The following is a 17014-nucleotide window of genomic DNA, read 5'->3' on the forward strand; positions in this document are numbered from 1 at the left end:
AGGTAAACCTGAGTTTCTTCTCAGACTGTCAACGAGGTGGCAGCAGTGCCACGTCGGAGCAGCTCCCATACCCTTTCCCTGACATTAAGTGTTAATGCAATTGACCAATCAGTGCTAAGATGATGGGAGGTAATTGGGTAATTGTATTTTACTGATCACAAGCAGAGAAAAGAAGGGGGGAGGGAAGAAGCGGGGGGTGGGGGGGGGAAAAGACGGGGGGGAGGGGGTGCGCAGAGAAAGAGAGATCGGAAGGGGGGAAGGAGGAATGTAACCAGAAAGACTGGCCCTGGGACATTCGCAAATCCTAAGGCGCCACTGAAAGGTGGGGACTAAGAGAAAACCAGAGCGGCAGAAAAGCGGAGCTACTCTCAGCAGCAGCAGCGGCATCTGTCAGGAACTGGATATATACATACATCCGTACGTACATGCACACACAGGGAGAATTCAAGCTGAAGCTAATGGGAGGGAGGAAGGGTTTCGGCTGTGCAAAAGGCTATGCATTTCAGGGATGAAACTAAAAACTGTAAGAAGCGTCTGTGCTACTGGGAATGTGTCGTCTTGGAAGGATGGGAGGCAGGAAGGAAAGAGGAAAGGAAGAAAAGGGGGAAGATAACTGGCATGTGGAAGAAGATGGGAGACTAACTCACTGCTGTGCAGAAGGAAAATCCAACTTGTAGATCTGAAATACACCAGGCTGAGCTTGGAAATGAGATCAGACCTGCATTGAAACAGAGAAAGGGAGGCAAAGGGAGGCAGAGACTGGAGAGCTTGTTTCCTTCTTCCTCTCTCTCTTTCCCTCTCTCTCCTCAAAGAAGAAATAGAAGTTTATCTGTCTCATTGCTGCTGGATCTGCATAGCTACTGGACAAAAGATGGAGAGGAAGCTGAAATTAAAAGCAAAAGGTGCTTGTGAAATTTACAGCTAAGAGGGCAAGTCTCACCTCCCCTGGCTTGTTTTGTGCACTGTCGGGGGAGTTTTAACATCATAAAGGTTTTGAGAAGTGTGGGGGGCAAAGGGGAGAGTGGGTGTTAAAAACACCCATCCCAAGTATTTTAAAAAATAACAGGAGGATGGATTTATTCTTGACAGCTGGTGGGAACCTTGAATTTTTCTCTACTCCCTCCCTTCTTCATTCCATTTTATGTGAGATTATGAAAATGCAGAGGAGTTGGAGGGAAGGCAAAAGGATATTACGTGGAGTTTGAAGCGAGGAGACGGGGCTGATGCTGTGGATTGCTGGCTTCTTGCTGAAATCAAAATCCGATTGCGCACTGGGTTGTGATTGGAAATCTAATCAGATCTTTGGAGAGGGGGAAGAGACACTAAAAGTTTATTGTTTTGACAGACACAAATAAAAATTTAGATGCAAAAGGAGATTATTTTCTAAAGGAGTGTCAGGGATAGAGAAAAACAAGAATGGGAATCCCTGTTCTAATGTGGAGACACACGGATTGGATAATTGATAGTGCAGCAAAGAAGGGGAAGAAGAAAATTGCCTGGCAAGACCTGGATCTTAACAGTCACAACAAAATTACTTTAAAAGAATACAGATGGAGGGTTGCTTAAAAAGAAATACAGACATTTCTGCTCTCCAGAGGAAAAACAAATAGTGAACAATGGAGAGCAATGGAGCCAGAGAGGCAGAAAGCCTCAGAAAAAGGAAACCAGGCAAAGGATCCACATTGGAATGAAAAGTTTCAGAAAGGAGAAGGACCATTCATCCTCCGCAAGGATTTCTTTTTTTTTTTTCCTGTTATTTTAAACCACTCTTCTCCGGCAAAACCAAACATCAATGTTACCACTACAGGAATCTTATCAGAAAAGTTGAAAGCCACAGGAGAAAATAAAGGATGGATAAGAAGAAAACAAAATTGCTGGAGGGGGAGAGTTCAGCAGTGTTGGGTTGGATTGGCAGCTGTATGGACTGAAATTTCTGGGAAATTGCAATTGGATATCTTTTTATTTCCTTTTTTTGTTTGTTTTTAATTTTGGTTTGGTTGCTGAAATGAAATAGTTTTCTAACCCCTCCCCCATCCTGTTTTTTCATAACCACTTGGATTTCCAGCTGGATAGTCTTTGAGGATACAGTAAGTACACTTTCCATTTTATTCTTTTGTGGGAAAGAAATTATGCCCCACTGCCTCTTTTCTTTCTTCCTTATCCTCTTTTATTGGTCTTTTCCCCCACCTGAGTAAAAAATCTGAGTGGATTTTGATAACGGCTGGAAAGGGGCTGTTGGGAAGGCAGAAGGAACAAGGACAGAACTGAATTCTCACAGTAGCTCAAATATTCCTGTTAGTAAAACTCCAACCTTAGTAGGATTTTGCAGGCATCTACCTGCATGGCTCTGTAGCATTTGTAAATGTTCACTAGTAAAGAAATGTTTTGAGAAAGCCCCTGCAGGGAGTGGGGGGTGCGGCCTGATTGCCCAGCTGGTACAAATGAATGCAAGTTGCATAGAATTGGATGCGCAGAGGACGGTTGTTTATTTATTTATTTATTTATTTATTTATTTATTTAGTATGTGTTTAAAATAGAGAAAGGCTCTGATTTGAATGCTGGTATCCAGTCTGACAGTGCAGGTCAATATGGTGTATTACCAGCAAAATTTTATAATCAAGCAGGGAAGTGAAGTATGGCGCTTTGTGAGAGTGGGGGGGTGTACGACAAGAGGTTTTAATGGATTTTGAGGAGGCAGCTCTAAGAGAAATAGCACATTTTACATTCCATTGCTAAGAAAAAGCAGTAACAGGCAGAAAGAGGACATTCTTCTGTTGAAGGGGAGTTTAGGAAACTGCTGCACTAGCCATCCCTGCCCTCCAGATCTCCCAGGAAATTCTTTGTGATTTTGTGTGCCTCTCCCTTCCTGGTGAAATGTGGTATGGGGGTATGGAATAAAGGGAGGATAACACAGTGTTTAAAACAGAGGTCCTTGTTTTCCTGTGGGGAAGACTGCCACTTCCGTCCTGTCTCCTGGCATGACTGCTTAGCTTGTAGATAGGGAGTTTTCTTTCTCTTTCTTCCCCTTTTCTCCTCCCTCACTTGTCCTACTCAACCTTCACCTTCATATATAGAGACTCTAGCTGAAAGTACTAGACAAAAACTGGTGGAGAAGGAGGAAGCGAAGCAGGTAATTAAATGAGCCATTGAACAGATACAGATATTTTTTGGCAGTCAAGGTGCAGAACTAGCTTTGCCACTAGTTTACTTTTCTCTAGCTGCAATATTCTGGAAGAGGGGAGAGAAGGCAGGGATATGAGAGGTGTTGGTAGGGTTGGATTTTAATGTGTGTTTGTTCATTCGTTTGTGGCAGCATTTGCCTCTTCACAAGTCTCCTATGTGAACACAAACCAGAGCTTTAACTTCCCTAGATAAACGTGTAAATAATTATTGCCATCTTCCATTTGCTCCCCTTTCTGAATTCACCCACATCACCCCTGTTACTTCATCTAAATGTTCTGAATCTTTTGACATAATGTAAATGAGACCTTCTGCCTCTCAAATGTGTCCCATGCACTTCTGTTTGGTGGTCATGTGTCTTAAACATTGGCTACTTGTAAAGGATTAAGACTTAGGGTGTAATTCAGCTCCTAAGGAAATTTCTAAGAGTTTTTGTCTGGCCACGTGAACCAATTAGATCCCTTGTGCTTTTGTGTTTAGAAAATGAAGGAAGCAGGCACAGCAAAAATGGTTCCTTCCAGCTCCAATTTTGCATCTTTCTCAGTACAGCTGAATTGGTTTAACATGAAGTGCTTTAGCCCCATTCATTTGTCTGCACACATGTTTCCTGCTGGAACACTAAATGGGTAATAAGTTTGTCAGCATCTGAAAATAAGCACAAAACTCTGTTCTCTGTTCCTTCATGTGTCATTATCAGTCTGTGCTGTATATTGGACTACACTTAAATCAGCAGTTGCAGTAATAGACCAGTTACATTTATGTTAAGCTGCTGCTCAGTAATTACTGAAGGAAAAAGAAGCTGTCTAAGGAAAAGATATTTCTAACTTTTCCCTGGATTGTTGTCAAGTGAACACATAATCAAAAGATTTGATAGACCACCTCCAGTTTTTGACAACAGAAAACCACTATAGGTGCCTCATTCATTTTGTACAATAACTAGCAAGAGGAGTTTCTTGATGTAATAATGAAGACCTGGTAAAATTTAGCCACCAGTGTGGGCTGAAATAGGCAAACCTGGGCAACATTAAAAAGCTAGGGATCCATATATTCTTCTAAAAAACAAGTTTCATACTTCAGTGAATCATTCACTTAATACAGTAGCCAAAAGACACATGGAACATCCCAGAGTTTAACTCAATTTCAAAGCGGGAACAAGTATAGCATTTCTCAGCATTTGTGCTGGGGCTTACCCAGAGCCCAAAGGACTGATTATAAAAGAAATGGCCAAAAATGTCAACCCAAACCTCCAGCTAAATGAGGAGCAGCAAATCTCCTCAAACAGAGACAAGAGCTGGCTGTCTCTACTACTCTCCGTGCATGTGCCTGGGCACAGGTGTGTCATTCATCAGCAAATGCTGGTCCTCTGGGCTGTTTTCTCTTCAAACCATGGATAATCCTTTTGGTAACAACCCCAGGCAGGTGGGATTTTGGCACGGTACAGGGAACCATTATGTGTATATTTAGGCACAAAATGCTTGTACAGAAGGAAAGAGAAAGCTATGTTAGAGCGTCCTGCTCCATTTGTTCTAATTGTTCTCCAGAACACTCCCACAAAAAGCCATACTTTATTTCCCTGCTTGTTTATAAAATTTTGCTGGTAATATACAATCTCATTAGTAAACTAACTGTAGGTTAGTAATGCAAGGGGGTAGCTAGTCCATGTCTTTTCACGTATCAGCAGTGATTTGCACTGATCTAGAATATGAGCAGGTTGAGTTTACTGTAACAGCAATTTTTGTGTCACAATATCTCCCAGCCTGATAGCACTGATGAGTGAAAAATCGAATTTCAGATTGGGTGAGACCCAAGAAAGTAAGCTCTAGATGTGAGAAATCATGTGGGACTGGAGGAAAAGAAATAAATTCTCGAGGTGCTGTCATGATGTTGTACATATAGGCTTCAAAATCATTTGCCTGTGACCAAAAATGCTGTCTCCCATTCAACATGAAGATTCTTGCTGTAGCAATATGGTGAGTGAGACACTGGAACAGGGTGCCCAGAGAAGCTGTGGATGCCCCATCCCTGGAAGTGTTCAAGGCTGGGTTTGACTGGGGCTTTGAGCAACCTGGTCTAGTGGAAGGTGTCTCTGCGCATGACAGGGAGGTTAGAACTAGATGATCTCAAAGATCTCTGCCAATGCAAACCATTCAATGATTCTGTGATGATAATATAAGACAGGAATATTTTGAATGGGGTGCAGGGCAGGATTTTTGCACATTTTGAGAGACCTTAATGCTGGTGAAAACTCACAAGCCAAGCTGTCCAAGAATGAAGGTGCAATATATTCACTGAAGGAGTACACTGTGCACAGCAGCAGTGTGTGAGAGCCTCCATCTTGGTCTTACCAGTGTACTTTCACTTGGACTTGGAGGTATCTGTTTGTTTCTGATTGCTAGTGAGGGAATGAGGAGAGAGAGAAGGGTGCTGGAATTGGTGCTGCTTGCAGTCTGGGAGGAAAAATACTCTGAAGAATGCAATTAGCACCCACCAAGTCATTTCTAGAGTAGTCAAGCTGACTTGACTTTGCAATACTATTAGTGGGAATCCTTCTTCTGCACCATCATCTATCTCCTTTCCACCTATCTCCTTGCTCTGTGAAAATCATAATGAAAAACAAGCCTCCTTCAGTTAAAAGTGCTGCCTCCACAGGACAGCCCAGATGAGAAGTATTGAGTAATATCAGGAGCCACAGTGGAAGGCAGCCTTGCAGCATGCTTGAGTCTAGAACCATAGAAAGGAACTGCCCTTAGAAAGGATCCTTCCTCCACTTCCTGTAATGGCAGAAGATATTGGGGCTTGACTTGTAACATTTTGGAGTGCTTTATTTAATGAAATTATTCAGAAAATAACGATACCTGTTATTTATCTCTACTACCACAGTCTTTTTTTCTCTTCATGAATAGAAATGGGGATGCAAGAGGGAAGATGAGTGTGCTATTGCTGTGTTTTAATTGCATATTCACAAGCTGCAAGTGAATTAACACATAGTTCCTAGTATTGGGGTTGGACACTTTGCTATCTGTTAGAGAAAAAGGCAAAAATCAGGATATATGCATACATACAATAAAAAGAGAATCAGAATTTATATTTGGTATCCAAGGAAGTGAGAGCAGAACCCTGCAGAGCTTTCTGTTCATTGTTTAAATGTTGCCATAGCAATATCTCAGAGCACAAGTTACATGTTTTCCATGTCTGGATTTGAGCTTTTTCTTTTTCTTTTCCTCTCTCTCTTGTGGTTTTTGTTTTTGTTTTTATTTTTGTTTTGTTTTGTTTTTTGTTTGTTTGTTTGTTTGTTTTTTCCCTCTCTCAATATGCACAACAACCAGGGGTATCTCCACAGAACTTCACACAGCAATAGAAAAAGATGTTTGAAGGCTTCATTATTTGTTCACAGATGACTATTTGTATGTTCTTCCCTGTCATTTGCTAATATGTTGGAAATCCAATTAGCAGCAAATTGTTGATAGAAGTGGTGTGTGAGGCTCTTGTTAGGACATTGAACATAATACTATATTTTTTGTAGTGGTGATATGATAATTGGATAGCTGCAGGCAAGCAAAGTGTAGCAGTCACTGACAATTAGAAACAACAATGAACTTCGCAGGACTGAATCTATTCCTTGCGCAGATTAAAATACATTTCAGGTATGTACCAGAGCTTCTATAAATTTAAGTACTAACACCAATGTAAGAACTCTTGAAATTTTGTATTCACATTGCTGAGACAAGAAAGGAACCTAGGTTATTGTGAAAGGAAGACATCAGACCACTGAATAAAATCTTCCATAGTATTTGCTGCAGAGCTTGTACTTTTTATATCAGGACTGTGGGGGAGCAATATAACCAGGAAACCAGGAGAATTAAAAAGAAAACAAACCAGCTCCAAAACAAAGCAAAAAAATCCCGCAGCAGCAATGTTTTCACATTCGAGATAATGCTTGTTCTGAAGTATCACAGCAAGATAAGTTAAATGAATTATTTTTTTGTCTGCAAACCAACAGTAATTCAGAGCATTTAGTAATTGTTTTAGGGTTCTCTTTTCAATTATTTGGCAGATATGACATCCACATACTCCTGTACTTTAAAATAATCCTCAGAAGTATAGATATGGTTTCCTTTCATGTTTATGTGAACAGTGTGCATGGTGTTTCAAAAAGATGGACCCAATTTGAAATAACTTATAAATGAAATTTTGTCCAATTGACTTCTATAAGGCCCAGGAGTTGGTGCTTTTCCTTCACTATACATATAAGAATGATTTCTCCAGGGGTCAGACCTAATCCTGAAAGTCATTAGTAGTAATTTTCAAAAAGTCTTAGTGCAGTTCTTATGTTCAGCACATTTTCTTTTTGCTTACAAACCTTTCTTCATTTTCCCCTCAATAATTGCTTCACTCATATGCCATGTTACATGGGAAATAAAGCCAAGCACATAAAGAGCCTTTTTATTGGTGAGGGGACTGCAGCATGGGTAATAACAGTGCAGGTTTCCTCACACTGCTTATCATTGTACCTCAGTCATGTTCTTAAGCAAAAGACTGCTTTAAGACCTTAATCGGGCAGTAATTCTGTTCATGTACCTTGAACTTTCCCCAGCATCTTTGAGATGGCAAAAAGACAGCCAGCTGTGATGGGGATGGGAGATACCTCACTTCTCATGCACTGTGCTACTGTCCATTCATCAAATTATGAAGCTCAGCAAATTCCATTGTCTCAACTGGAATTTGAAGAAGGGAGCTAGGGATTAAAGTTTAATCATTATTGGGTTTTCATCAGCTGTAGGCCAACAGTTTATTTTCTTTTTAATCTCTAAAACAAACTATTAGTGGATAGGTGGAAGAGGCTAGGATGGCAGTCTCTCTGGGAGAATTCTTACAGAGAATTAATTAAAAAGTTTGTTTTGATTTTGTTTTTTCTTCACCAATGACCATTTTTCTGTTCTAATGCAACACTGCAATATGTATGTGCTAGTCTTCCATGCAACAAGTTTCATTCCTTTTACATGTCTTTCTCTTACCTTTTGTCACTGTGCAAAGATAAACCCACTTATGCTCCAGCTAATTTCAGTTGATGCTTTAGTAATTACTTCAGCAGGATTGATCCTTCTCTGCATTTTACTCTTTTTTTTTTTCCTTTTTCTAAATGAAGTACAAATTCTAGTTTTGTTCCAGAAATAAGCTATAGGGTAATTATTTATATTTACAGAGTTACAAGGTGTCGAGGGTTAAGATTGCGGGGTGACAATAAAACCCTGGCAGATGTATTGTTAACCTCCTCTCCCCCCCACTTCCCCCTTTTTGCCCCTCCCTCTCCCCCCTTCCCACTAAGGACAGGCGATCGGGAGGGAAAGAAGGACAGAGAGAAGAGAGTTGGAAAAATTAAAGATGTTTTACTAATGCTACTAATAAGAATAGAGAAAATAATACAAAATATACAAAACCAATCTTGAAAGTCTCAGCAACTGCAGAGCCGGCCACCAAAGTCCTGGATTAGACTCTGCAACCAAGCGGAGCTGGATTCAGTCTCTCACTAGGCCTCAGTTCTCAGGGATGGCCAGTAAGATCCTCTCCTAAGGTCGGCCATAAGCAGAAGGGAAAAGGGACGAGATCCTTGTGATCTCCCACTTTTATATGAAGTATTCACGTGAATGGAATGTTATACACAGTTGGTCAGTTTCTTGGTCACTTGTTTCTCATCGCCCCTCTCACAAGATGTCCATCCATGCTTATCAATATGTTTGCATTCCATTGCTAGGTTTACCAAAACATGGGTCTGGTTCTCCAGGAAAATGCAGTTAATATGAAGGCTTTAGCTGACAGGCAAAATTCACTGAAAGAGAAACTTGTTTTTAGCAAAACCAGGACACAAGGCTGTTCCAGATATCATTTTGAATTAATATACCACAAACTTCTGAATTTCTAAATGTTCCATATTCCCTTTGCAATCCCTGATGACATTCCAGGTATTAATGCTTCTTTTTCCTAAGTGTATAATGTAATAATTGATTGATTAATTAAGCAGTCTGGTCCTTGTTACTGCCGTAGCAAAACCTCAATCTATATTAACAAAAGCAGATATTTTTTTAAATGTCATATATTAGGGCTGAATTCTCAGTCATGGCTAGGAGAATTTGGTGATGGTGTAATCACTGTGCATTGAATATTTACATCAATAACTGAATATTGTAACATGTTATAATTAAACAAAAAAAAGTTATTGTTTACCTTTTAAAGGCTACAGAAGAGCATCTGCAAGGACAGAAACTGGTTAAAGAACCACAGTTTCCCCTCCCTCAATGCATGCAAGTTTCAAATGAAGTGCACAAAAATGTATTAAATTCCATGGCCTTCATTGCCAAAGGGTATACAGATTGCGTTAAGGGTTTTTTTACTTAGCTGTTTGGTTTTACAAGAATTTTCTCTGCCAGTACTCTATTTGTGAGCCCTTATTGGACAGGCAGGTTCTTCTACAAGTAGTTATTTATTATTTTTCCACAGGCAAGCTTTTACATTTGTTACATTATTTAGAACTAAGGTTCATTTTTGTTACGGTTGTTGATGACACAGCTACTAAAGGGAAAGGATGGTGATCCCATTAACCTTTCAGGTTGCTCATATACAGTGCACAGTCTAATACTTCAATAAGAGTTTTATTGCATTTAACGCCCATGTGAATTTTGACTGTATATGGTGCATGGAATTAAAGCCATAATGGAATTCTCTTTTGAACTGGAAAGAGGTCAAAAATCCTCACCTTCAGTGAGTGCTCTTATTGATATCCCTTTTTCTGCGGTGTACATTTCACTGAACAGTCTGGCACTGAAGATTAAGTTATATACATTAAGTAAAGGCCTGGAGGTATCTATTAAAGAGTATTGAATCAAACCATAGCAGAGGATGGCTTAGTCCTCAAGTAACTTTCCATAACACATGAAAAAAAAAAAAATAGTAGTTTTTAATGGGAAATTTCAATATGGGGGATATGTATGAAAAATCACATGCAGTAGTAGCAGAACGTCATTAAGAGTTGCAGAGAAATATACATAATAATTTTCTATGACAATAGGTCTCTGGGAGTCCATGTATTCAGATTGGATGTCTTTTTGTAAGACTGTTGTAGTGAAGCATGCATTATTGTGTATTGTATACTATAATATTCAGAAGGGCAGAGTAGATGCTTCTGAAGTTTGTGTATCCTCAACCTGTAATTCTGCAAGTAGGAGAAATCTATTCTGAACATTCATAACCAAGTTTCCAATCCAGTTAACAAATGTGTCTAGTTTGCAATGCACAGAACTCTCCAAGAGGATTTCACTACACGGTACATCGCTTCCTCTCTGCTGAGATTCCTAGCAGTAGGCGCAAGAAGTTTTTGGGTGATCTGCTTTTTCCGATCAATTTCAATACGTCAGACTTCAATCTGGTTAGTTGGAAAAATTTCTTTTGAAATCCATTAATTTGTCAAATCTGAAATGTGTTATAGAGATTAATTTTGAAGTGTGTCCTGAGACTGAACAAATACTCACTGTGAATACTTACTTGTCCACTCAGTAGCCCATCCACTAACTTATTTGTGTAATCAAGCTTCTACCTCCTTCATAGCTGTCTTCATAATGGACATATTTGCAAGCTTTGGGTGTTATATTTCTAAAACACTGTCTTATCAGCAACCTGTTCCACCAGCCTGAAAAAGTCTGTTTGTTTAAACTAACACAGGAGTCTGATACCTAAATCAAAATCAGACAAAATGTCTTGGAGCTTTTTTCTAGCTTAGGCTTCCAGATATTAATCCAGATATAAACTTTTAGTTGGTCTTGGTACTGGACTTCTTTCCAAGTCTGAGATGGACTAAATATAGAGGTGTCAAAGTTGGTACATTCTTCTCTATTTCTCTGTGCTTACAGGCCTCTAAACTTTGCTCTGTTCACATTCTTTCTTATTGTGAATGGTTGTTAAGCATTTTAGACTAGAAACGTGTTTTTCTGTCTTCATAAAATAACTCCATTTGTGGACTTGATTTTACTTGTTTACCTCTTTTGCTTAATGCGTGTACTTGGTTTGGGAAGACAGAGAAGAGGAAAGAATGAAGTAAGCTTGACCCTGCATCTCTGCATTATAGCTTTTGGGGGTGTAGGTTGCAACTATATGTAGTATCAGTGAGCTGTCTTCTCATATTTCTAGTTACTCTTTACCTGATTTCTTGGACAAGGTCTGTTCTAAACTCCTATGAAAAAATTACTGTTGGAGATTGAAACAAAAAATACGTATTTCATACTTATAGGTGAGGTTCATGGTCACTTTTTCTGTTTAATTCTGAGCTTCATAGCATGCTTCATAGTCTAAGTAAATTTTTTGTGTAAACTGTACTTTTTGCATTCAAGAGCCTTCCTGGTGTAGTGTGCAATTTTATTGTTACAGCTGAATGTAGTTAGCCTGAGAGGTCATGGTCTGTGAGAAGGTATTCTCAGAGGTAGCAAAGGACATTCCTATGGCAGTAACTGTATTCAATTGCCATCAGCAATAAATTGTTGACAGATTCTATGTCTAGAAATATCCAGCCCTTTTTTCTTTCACCTTTTCTGAAAAACTCACCAAAATTGCAAGTCTTAGGAGATCTTGACATAATTACTGTTTCCAGAGTGCATTCTCTGTCTGTGATGCTTCAGCACTATCAGTGTGCAAGAGCCATATTTTGAAGAGATAGGTAATAACAATCACACTTTATTTTTCCTCTTTAACCTTCCTTCTGTTACTTACTGCTCTCCACCCATGCTGTATATATCAGCTGCAGCTAATGAAGATGTAAAGCAATGGTATACTCTTTGATACTCAATTTAATTGTGTCCTCATTACTGTTTAGGCTGTTACTGAAAAAGATAACAGGACATATTCTTCCAGTAATGTGGCTTCATGAGATGCTGTTCAGAGTTACTGTGTCAGTGTATCCAAAGCAAAACTAAGACTTATTAGGCCTGATTCTCCTTGTGGCTTGTATTGTAATTTATCACTGAGTGATGCTGGAATTCAGATAGTCCAAAATTGAAAGTATAGTATTTTATGCTCTCATAACATAGGCGGAAAAGGCTGTATACAAGATAGTGAGAACTTGAATCCTTTGAAGAGGGAGTCACCCCTTTTCAATACTGCAGGGAACACAGAATGCCTGCTGACCTTTAAATATTCCTAATTTTAGGAAGCTCAGGATTAGGTTAGAGACAAGGTTGTACTTCTGATTTTGCTATTCTGTTGAATATTGTACTCCTTTCTTCACCCTTTACTGGACCCAGGCTTTGGGTAGATAATATTACTTTTGCAGGGATTCTAAAAATGAATTAATTGATCTCACATGCTTACTTATAGGAGAAAACAATGTGGATGGCATGAGTATAATGCACTAACCTGGACTGAGCTTGTGCTAAGAGTGCTGACATAGGTACTACATGTTAGGTTACATTATACAAAAGCACTGTTAATCCTGACTAAGAATGTCTGTCTGGGTAGTCATTGTAGTAATCAGCATTTCAAAAATTCATACCCTACTTTAGTCTTCACTTGTTATTCCACTTATATGTTCCATATAGTGAGCTCATGGATTTTCAAGGAAGAAGGTTACATGATCTTTACAGTTTCCTTACAACTCCTGCAGAGGCCAGTAACTTCCTCTACTGTTGAAATCCTACAAAATTGATCATAGAATCATAGAATCATTTCTGTTGGAAGAGACCTTCAGGATCATCAAGTCCAACCATAACTTAACTCTAGTACTAAGTCATGTCCCTAAGAAGCTTGTCTGAACAGGTTTTAAACACCTCCAGGGATGGTGACTCCAACACTTCCCTGAACAGCCTGTTCCACAACCCGTTCCATGAAGAATTTTTTTCTAATATGCAATCTAAACTTCCCCTGGCACAACTTGAAGCCATCTAGGTTAATGTTCTTATACTGTTTTTATTTGTACTGTTTTATTTGTCCAGCATTTTGTGAGGAACCACTTTTTCACATATCCCTCATTTTCTTCCACATGCTTTATGCAATGTTTCAGTCCTTACATTTTGAATCAAATTAATTACGTGTAGTTAAAATTTTGCATCATTGTTCCATTAAGTTATTACAATATGTGACCATTTTGGAGTGGGAAAAACAAGGCTTAAGTCTAGCAGACACAGTCTGGGATGTTCCTTTTCTATTTTCTCTCTCCTTGTCCCTTCCCAAATTCCCTTGTCAGAGGTTCGTGTAACCAGTTCTCAAACCATTGACCTACAATGGGACCAGCCAAATGACTACAGAGGCTAACATGGATTCAGTTTGCTTCCTAGGAAAACTAGCTTTGTCTGTGCTGCTCCTCACTCCTTGACTGGAGTTCCTTATGGATGTTGTCTGTCAGCAGCTCAACTCCTCCCAGTGGCAGCAGAGTTCAGAGGCTCTTTTTCTTGTACAGAGACCTTTGGTACCTTTTGGTGCTCTTGAAGGCTGGGACTATCATCGAATGACCATGGCAATTTGAACTGGACTGGATGGACTGGAGCAAAGCTAACAGTTGCTTGTTTCTGAGCATTACTCTGTCTCTTTTTAATGAAAGGTTAAAAACTTGCAAGATACAATGCTGTTCTTGCCAGCTTTTCCATGCAGATGGAGCTATCAAAAAGCATGAAGCCCCACTGAAACTAAAGCAAATTCTATACTGAGGAAAAACGTACTAGAAGAGCTGTCAGATTAATTTCACTGATATGAGTTGAATTGCTTCCATTACTAAAGCTATGTATATGTGTAAGTGTATGTATGTATTTTTAAGAGTGTATGTTGCCCCTTAAAGTTTTGGAGTGTATTTGGCCTTATGATGTATTAAAGCTCCATTTTACCTCTCTGTAATTTAAGATAAAGTATTGTTACATAATGCAGGACAGCAGTTTCATATTTTATATACAGACTCTTACTTATTTTTTTCCTCCTGACTTACTTTACCTCAGGCATAAATTGAATTGAACAAACAAACAAAAAAAACCCAAAAATTTCTTTCTTAAGATTAAGCAAGATCACAGCCCTGTCAATTCTTACTCTTAAGAGTAAATACTTGCAAACATGAGCTTATTCAAATCTTGCTTTGATATTGTAGCTCTAACCAAGTGAATAAGAAGTATTCAAGTAAAACCTATTCAGACTTCCTACATATTTTACACTGAAAGTATTATAATTTATTTTCAGTTTATACACTGGAATGTTTGAAAAGCCCAGTGCCCAAACTTTCTTTTCCCTTGACATTGAAATTTTACTTACTCTGTCAATGCTGCAGCAGTTCACAAGCTTTGAAGCTGTAAATTTCTTTTTGTCATAATTCACATCTTTAGTTGCTTCCATTTGACTTCTCAATGTGTCAATTTGTTGTGATTCCCACTGCTAAATGAAAGGTTTCTGTGGTGCCTCATGAATATATCTATTTCCTTTTATCCTTGAACCCAGGGAACTGATTTCTTTACATTACCTTAGTGGAAGGTGAGGACTAATTCTGTGTGAAAGATCTAGACAACTAATTGCCAAGTATAATGCAAGTGGCTGTAAGAATTTTGGTTGTGTCAAGGACTGGGACCTGATGCAGCTAACCTTAGCTTTAGTGGGAGGTATTTAGTCATGATAATACTTGCTTTGCTTCTCTTATGTTGAATTTGCTTATTTAGTCATAGCAAACATGTATGGAAAGGTATAAAGTCAGCAACTTGTGTTATGTAGTGCTTTTGAAATGGTAACGAATTCTCTGATATCCAATCATGTCCTTTCAATGTACTCTCTACTTATGCAGACCCTCATCCCCTCCCTCCTCTACAAATGAGCAGATAGAGAACCTGAAAGAGTATGTGGACTTCAAAATGACTGAAATTCAGAGATTCAGTCTCAGGAGGAAAGTGAAATTCACAGCTAAAGACAATTTACTGTGACCAACCTGTCTCTAGGAAACTCCAAGCACAAGCAAAGGGCTCAGTGATGTCTCTGTTTCTGACATTGTCAGTTGCCATGAGTTTGCATAAGCAGGCATGTCTTCTGCTGAATTAGAAATATTCTGATGAGTAAAAACTGTTTATTCGAGAAAGACTTTTCAAGAGAAGATCTTTGGTGAATTTAAGGTTACTATCATGTTTTCCAGTGTCACTGTTCCTATACATGAATATACATATATACACTGTTCCTGTACCGGAATATGCACTGCTTATAAATCGCAAATTCAGTCAAATGAAATTCAGTCAGACATCTGGTAGGTGAAAAACATAGTGCTAGATTCTTTTTTTTTCTTTCTTTCTTTTTCCTTAGAGCTGTCTGTGGAGGTAACAACACCATTAAAAGACTTTAATCAATATCACCAGCATGCTTGCCTTTGTTTGGCTTGTTAAGTATCTAAGAATTGTGTTTAACATAGAGTCTTTGTCTTTTTTTTTTTTGAAAGGTGCTTTGAATAGCTTTGGCAAATTGCTTCATTGTTTGCTGATCACATAATTATTCAATTTGGTTTTGGTTTTATTTGTTTGTGTGTGTGTGGTGTTTTTTTTTTTCTTACTTTAGCATTACCTAATCCTCTTTTAAAAGTCCTGGAAAAAGTTTACATTCATTCAGAACCTTCGTCAAAATTGTGTGCATTGCTTAAATTCCATGTTGTCAGAGTGATAAAGATAGAAGTTTATATATAGAGGTACCTAACAGCTAATGAACTAAATAAAGGAGAAATTGTCCACATGTTCAGAATTCATTTCTCTCATGCAAGGCAGAAGATATGGCAAATTTTGCAACAAGCCACTCCCACGGGGTCACATTTTATTTAACTGAGTAAACTGGATGAGTCAGAGCCATGACTGTCTAGGAATTTAAAGAAAATAGTTGATACTCTATCTTACAAACATACTATTTTGTTGTTGTTGTTGTTTTTTTGTTTTTGTTTTTGTTTTTTTTTGTGGTGGGTGTTAGGTTAAGAAATGTCTGCCTAAACTCCAGTTGGTGAACGAGATGGTACTCTTCTTTTTTTTTGTATTTTGCTTTAGTTTGCATTGCACAAAGCAGATCTGCTTCAGACATGACTCTCCTACATCATATACTCCCTTCCTTAATGCTTCAACTAAAAATCCCTGACAATGTTCATCAGTTTTGCAAATCCATCTGATTTGCCTCTTCCGTAATAGCAGAGTTGTTCCACTCTTATGGTAATAGTATATATACAACAGTGGACTGAAGGCAGAAAGCTAAAGGATTGCTTTGAATTTTAGCATGGCAGGTTTCCCTCCACTCTCTGAGTCCATAAATGAAAATAATTGTTCTGTAATGCCAAGAAATTAGTATCCTACCACAACTCCAGAATGCTGTGAAAACCTAGCATTGCATTATTGTGATTCCACTGAACAGTATCATTATGACTAAAATCATCTAGTGTTGTGTTGCCTTTTTGTTCATATCTGGCAGGAATCAGACTATCTCACCATAGTACATAATACATTTTCTAAATATGGGTGAAAAACCAGAACATTCTTCTGAACAAGTATTGCCTAACTACAACAGAAGTGAATGGAAAATGTTGGCCCTAATTAACGATACATTCTTGCATTGAAATGTGATCAGCACATCAATCTTCTTTAGAAGAAAGCTCCTATTACCAGATGGAGTGTAAATTACACTGAACATTTCTCATCCCTCAAAAAGTTGGTGCCAAAATAGGAATTTATATGTATTTTCAAAATCCTAATCCACAATGTTTTGGAAGAGCTGACATTTAAAAAATACTATTTTTAAAAGGTAAATTTCCTTTTAAAGATTTTGGCTCATGCTACCAAAAGCTTACCCAAACAGTCTAAGTTGCTATTCC

General features: G+C 38.5%; 1 protein-coding gene across 1 annotated transcript in view; it reads left to right on the forward strand.

Annotated features, from left to right (window-relative positions):
• Positions 1–261: 261 nt before the first annotated feature.
• Positions 262–17014, forward strand: part of LRRC4C (leucine rich repeat containing 4C) — a 105311-nt gene continuing 88558 nt past the window's right edge. Inside the window, exon 1 of the mRNA XM_082058113.1 lies at positions 262–2087. The gene's annotated coding sequence lies outside the window, so the exon portion shown is untranslated. The remainder of the gene's footprint in view (positions 2088–17014) is intronic.

This window comes from Streptopelia decaocto (assembly GCF_964273445.1).
Source record: "Streptopelia decaocto genome assembly, chromosome: 7".
NCBI lineage: Eukaryota > Metazoa > Chordata > Aves > Columbiformes > Columbidae > Streptopelia > Streptopelia decaocto.